At 43.2% G+C, this 5,852-nt stretch overlaps 1 long non-coding RNA gene across 1 annotated transcript; it reads left to right on the top strand.

Moving 5' to 3' along the window:
• Window positions 1-4,375: 4,375 nt before the first annotated feature.
• LOC140065562 (uncharacterized) lies at window positions 4,376-5,291 on the top strand. Its single transcript, XR_011847952.1, has 3 exons — window positions 4,376-4,471; window positions 4,561-4,619; window positions 4,816-5,291. It is a non-coding gene; the product is annotated as an uncharacterized lncRNA (long non-coding RNA).
• The last annotated feature ends 561 nt before the right edge of the window (window positions 5,292-5,852 follow it).

The following is a 5,852-nucleotide window of genomic DNA, read 5'->3' as shown; positions in this document are numbered from 1 at the left end:
ACTGGCATATCTGCTGGGACTTTTTAAGCATTTTGAGACATTTTTGGGACTTTTTGAAAAACTTTTTGGACAGTTCTGTATCTGTTTTTGGAGCTTCTCTGCCCATGAGATTCATTTAAGTGGCTTTGCCCATTAAGAAAAGTTTTTATAATATTAAAGTTAACAGATTAACACAAATAAAAAGCAAAACAACAGGTTATCAGGCTTGTTAACTTTTACGCCAGATTAATTAAGAGGTGTATGTAGTCCTGTGAGAGTTTTTAGCAGTGAAAAGTCCCTAAAAACCTCAATGTGACTATTTTGATACTTTTTACGCCAAAAAAGCCCAGGAAAATCAATGATAAATAACCTCCAAGGTGAGTATTTCCAATTTACAGTTTGTTATGTGTCCCAATTTGAGATGAGCTTTTCCTGATGCTCGAGTGCTCGTCTCGAATAACGAGCCCCATTGAAGTCAATGGGAGACTCGACCATTTTTCAAAGGGACCATGGTTCGGGAATAAAATGTGTTATTTAATTGAAAAAGAATGTCTTCTGATAAGTGATCAGATGTATGCAAACATCTGCAATCTATTCTTCACTGTTCCGCGCGTATATTATCTCCCGACAAGTTATCAGATGTGAAGAACAGTGAAGAATAGAATAAAAACAGTGAACACAGGATCATTTAAGTGAAAAACACAGTGAAAAACACAGTGAAGAATAGATTGCAGATATTCTGCACATCTGCTTACTTGTTGGGAGATACGCTGTCCCGGGATCCGCTCCTCTTCTTCCACTGAAGTCTCCCCGATCTCTCTGCGCTGCTCCCCCGATGCCTCTGCGCTGCTCCCTGATGCCTCTGCGCTGCTCCCCATTGCCTCTGCGCTGCTCCCCAATGCCTCTGCGCTGCTCCTCGATGCCTCTGCGCTGCTCCCCATTGCCTCTGTGCTGCTCCCCAATGCCTCTGCGCTGCTTCCCATTGCCTGTACGCTGCTCCCCAATGCCTCTGCGCTGCTCCCCGATGCCTCTGCGCTGCTCCCTATTGCCTCTGCGCTGCTCCCCGATGCCTCTGCGCTGCTCCCCCTTTGCCTCTGCACTGCTCTCCGATGCCTCTGCGCTGCTCCCCATTGCCTCTGCGCTGCTCCCCGATACCTCTGCGCTGCTCTTCCTTTGCCTCTGCACTGCTCCCCATTGCCTCTGCGTTGCTGCTTGATGCCTCTGTGCTGCTCCCCGATGCCTCTGCACTGCTCCCTGATGCCTCTGCGCTGCTCCCCATTGCCTCTGCGCTGCTCCCCATTGCCTCTGCGCTGCTCCCCGATGCCTCTGCGCTGCTCCCCGATATCTCTGTACTGCTCCCCGATGTTTCTGTGCTGCTCCCCGATGCCTCTGCACTGCTCCCTGATGCCTCTGCGCTGCTCCCCATTGCCTCTGCGCTGCTCTCCGATGCCTCTGCGCTGCTCCCCGATATCTCTGTGCTGCTCCCCGATGTTTCTGTGCTGCTCCCCGATGTTTCTGTCCTGTTCCCCGATGTCTCTGTCCTGCTCCCGGTGTCTCTGTCCTGCTCCCCGGTGTCTCTGTCCTGCTCCCCGGTGTCTCTGTCCTGTTCCCCGATGTTTCTGTGCTGCTCCCCGATGTCTCTGTGCTGCTCCCCGATGTCTCTGTCTTTTCTCTGTACCTAAATACTCGAACGAGCATCAAGCTCGGACGAGTATACTCGCTCATCTCTAGTCCCAGTTAATTCAAGCTACACCCTGGAGCCCATTGATTTAATATTTATGGTCTCACTGTAAGATAAATACATTTTTGTTCCATACATTACACTTTTAAAACAACTTCTGGTGTTCGTATATAACATACTTGTTATGAATTGGTCTTTGTAGCAAGGTTTTCAAAATAATTTTTTTATGGCTACTGTGACCTTTAATCAGTTGTGTGTAGTGTACCCTCTACAGAAAGGAGAGCAGCTACTACAAGGGCAATAAGTTGTGGTGGGACTGATATGGAGGCATAAGGTGTGTGTGGGGGGGGTGGCTATATCAAGAAAAGCATCAGGTTCTGGGGGCTTCAGAAGGGGACTTAAGGCAGATGCTACATTGAGGGAGGCATAGGGTAGGGCCTACAAAAATAAGGGCAATTCTGTATCAATTCCATATGTGGTGAAATTGATACACCAAAAATACACAAGAGTGGATTTATGACTATATTCTTATGCAGATTATGTCTATGGTGTGCACCAGGATTCTGACATCACATAAAAGGTCCTGAGAGCTTTTTCTCACTGCTTGTTATAGTTCACACTGGACAAAGCAAACGTGTAATCTGTCCGCTCATGTATGATATCTCCTGACCCTTTGGCTTTTGTCCTGGTTTCTTTTTATTCTATCGATTTGGTAAGTTGTTTGTTCTCTTTATTGTGATGTAACTCTGGCGACCATTTTTATCTGATTGTAATGTGTTATTCTATATGTTTTGAACTTTTTGTGCAAGGAGGGAATGTCCTCTAGTTGTCTACCAACTACCTAGGGTTGTCCAGACAATGGGAAGGGACCGTAGGTAAGGGGATTAGACTTAAGGCCCGATGCAGAACTGTTCTAATTGCCTGTGGCAATCAATAAGAGCTCAGCTTTCATTTCCCCACAACTATTTTTTATTTTAAAGCAAAGCTCTGATTGGTTTCTATTCACAATTAGAACAGTTCTGCTCTCGGACATTTCACTTTGCATTCACTTGCAATATATAAAAAGGGTCCACTGTATGACCCCTCTTCAGGCCTAATAAACCACAACATACAGTTACATATCGGTGGCTACAAAGCTTAAACAACCCCATAAAATCGAACAACATTAAAGGAAATCAACCAGTTGTAAAAACACAAAAACACCTGGAAATATTCGCCTCCACTCCTCTTCATCTCAATCACGTTACTGTCCTCCACTAGTCTTTAAAAAAAAACCTTTTAAATAGCATCTTGGAGACATTTCTATGATTATTATTATGGGATTTCCATTTCGGTTCGGTGCCAATACACTTTATGTGATTGAGGGTGTGAGACTTAATGATGTAAGGACAGGTTATCATGTGGGCCTATTGAAAGTTATTATAGGTTATTTATATAGGACACAATAAAAATTCCAAAAATAACCACACATCTATACAAAGCTCCTCTACAAAATTGCAATGCAGCCTCACTCTCAACAATTGCAATGAACTATTAGCCCCGTCATCATTCTATCCAGTAATCTGTAGTACAGCAGCTCTTCTGTGGGATAAGAACACATGGCTAGCCTTAGCTTTTCGATGCATAGCAAAGAAAAGGAGCGAAACTACGAGAGTCTCAGCCCCATAGCAGACTTCTGAATGGGACCCCCTTTGCCAGTCTTCTTATCCCAGGGGGGTTAAGGGCACATATCTGCTGCAATAACTGCAGACCACATAGGGGGGGGGATTCCTAGTACTGCCATCCCCTCCCCAACATTTCTTATATGAGTTTCCAACACACGTGTTATGTTGAAAAATTTAACTGCAATAATGTGTAGCATAATATGTATATAATGATGAATATTCACTATCCTTTAGTGTGTCAGGTTGAATGCTGGGGCCCTTGACACTGCGGGCCCCGTAGCAGCTGCAATGGCTGTTACTGCTGTAATTAGTTCTGACAAAGAATCATGTTCACTATTTATTCTTCTTTGCTTTCGTTTTGCAAAATACTTGTCAGAGTATCCAGAAAACAATTTATAAAATGTATTGTTTTGGAGATGTTCTGAAACGGTAACACACGGTATCACATTTGGGCCCAAACTTACTAAGATCAAACCAACGGATAGATACAATGGGGAAGATTTGTAATATGTGGCCCTCTTTGCGCTGGTGTATGAAGAAATCCCTGCCCCCCCCCCCCCCCTCCCAATGCCACAGTAGCTAGAACATGAGGCTTATACATTATGGCGGTGCTAACTTGAGGACAAAACTACACCAGGTCTGGCGGCGCATAGTTTTGACTAAAATTCTGCAAACATTCAGTGGTGTCCAGAGACACAGGACAGGAATGCCCCATGCCGGGCGATAACAGCTGTGCCCATTCACATCCCCTGCATGCTCATGTAAAGTTGTCAAAGTCACCAGAATACTTTCAACTATTTTACTGCTTCTATGCCAAAAAACAAGTACTGATAAATCTGCCCTATTATCTCTACAGACCTCCAAGTAAGAAAATAGAATGTGCATATTCTAAATAAGAAATATATCTGACGCACCCTATAATTATACATGAAACGTAATCTATTATTTAACTGGGCTGTAACGCCCATGGAAATCTATGACATTTGGCCAGATGACAATTATCTACCAATGACATTTTTAATTTAATGGTACAAACTCTAGAGATGCTATAAATTTTCTGATTGGCTCCTGGACTGAAGTCCTGAGGTATAAAATCTGCAAGGAATAGACAGTCCGTCATCATCTCCTGAGGAATACACCTTGACAGGTAGAAAGTGTCTCCATTCGATCCATATATTTCATTGCCTTGTTCAATGCTAAATCCTAATTTTTCACTCCATCTTTTCTAATTTTTAGGCAAGATTTTACCGTTTCAGCAGTGATGGCTGCCTTGAGGATTCTGATATTGTTTTCAGGTATTATTGTTATATTTTAATTAGATTTAACATTCACAATTTTTGTTAAAGTACATCCTAAGACATTTTTTTATATAATATTTTTGCAATCTTTTAATAATATTAGGTATTAACTTTTTTATATTTGTATTTTTGAGAATTACTGACCCAGCCACAATGTAACTTTTATTTTTTAATTTGTCTTGTCTTTTTTAAGCTGTTGCCTTGGCCTTTTCAAATCCTCCAAAGAGAGGTAAGTGAAGCCTTAAAACAAACTTACACTCACACTTACTGTAGAGGTTGTTTTGCTTGATGCTGTTTCGGGTCCATTATCTACGGTGCCCACAAAGTACCGTGCAACACTTTGATCACCTCTGATGTCTCAGAATTTTAGCTTTCCCTTACGGTATCATCAACCTTTTTGTGTCAGAAGTAACAGAAAGACTCTACATAGTTAACTAACTGAGGCTAAAGAGAAATATGCAGCAGAAAGGGTTACAGTGTTCTCCTTTTACTCCATTCACACTTCCTTCAGAAAAGACATCACTAGATATAGCTAGAGCTTAAACAATTCTCAATGAGTAAAGCTGTTATGAATACATTATTACACAGTATAGCTGTCTACTAAACATACATTAGACTTCTACCTTATTTAGAGCAAAACTGCCATATCTACGGTTCCATTATATTGGTGTCCACTAGAGATGAGCGAACATGCTCGTCCGAGCTTGATGCTCGGTCGAGCATTAGGGTACTCGAAACTGCTCGTTGCTCGGACGAATACTTTGCCCGCTCGAGAAAATGGCAGCTCCCGCCGTTTTGCTTTTTGGCGGCCAGAAACAGAGCCAATCACAAGCCAGGAGACTCTGCACTCCACCCAGCATGACGTGGTACCCTTACACGTCGATAGCAGTGGTTGGCTGGCCAGATCAGGTGACCCTGGGATAGACTAGCCGCTGGCCGCGCTGCTCGGATCATTCTGTCTCTGGATGCCGCTAGGGAGAGAGCTGCTGCTGGTCAGGGAAAGCGTTAGGGTGTTCTATTAGCTTACTGTTAGGCAGGAGTGATTCTCAAAGAACCCAACAGCCCTTCTTAGGGCTACAATAACGTTCTACTTTTTTTATTTTAATTTGCATCTTTTACCATTTTGTGAGGAATTAGCAGGGGGACTTGCTACCGTTGTGTTTAGCTCTTAGTGGCACACATATCCATAGCAAAGACCGAAGTGGGAAAATTCAGTAGGGGTTGGATTTC

Source organism: Engystomops pustulosus, chromosome 6, assembly GCF_040894005.1.
Source record: "Engystomops pustulosus chromosome 6, aEngPut4.maternal, whole genome shotgun sequence".
Taxonomy (NCBI): Eukaryota; Metazoa; Chordata; class Amphibia; order Anura; family Leptodactylidae; genus Engystomops; species Engystomops pustulosus.
The sequence above is the reverse complement of the archived record's forward strand: the minus strand, read 5'-3'. Positions and strand labels throughout refer to the sequence as shown.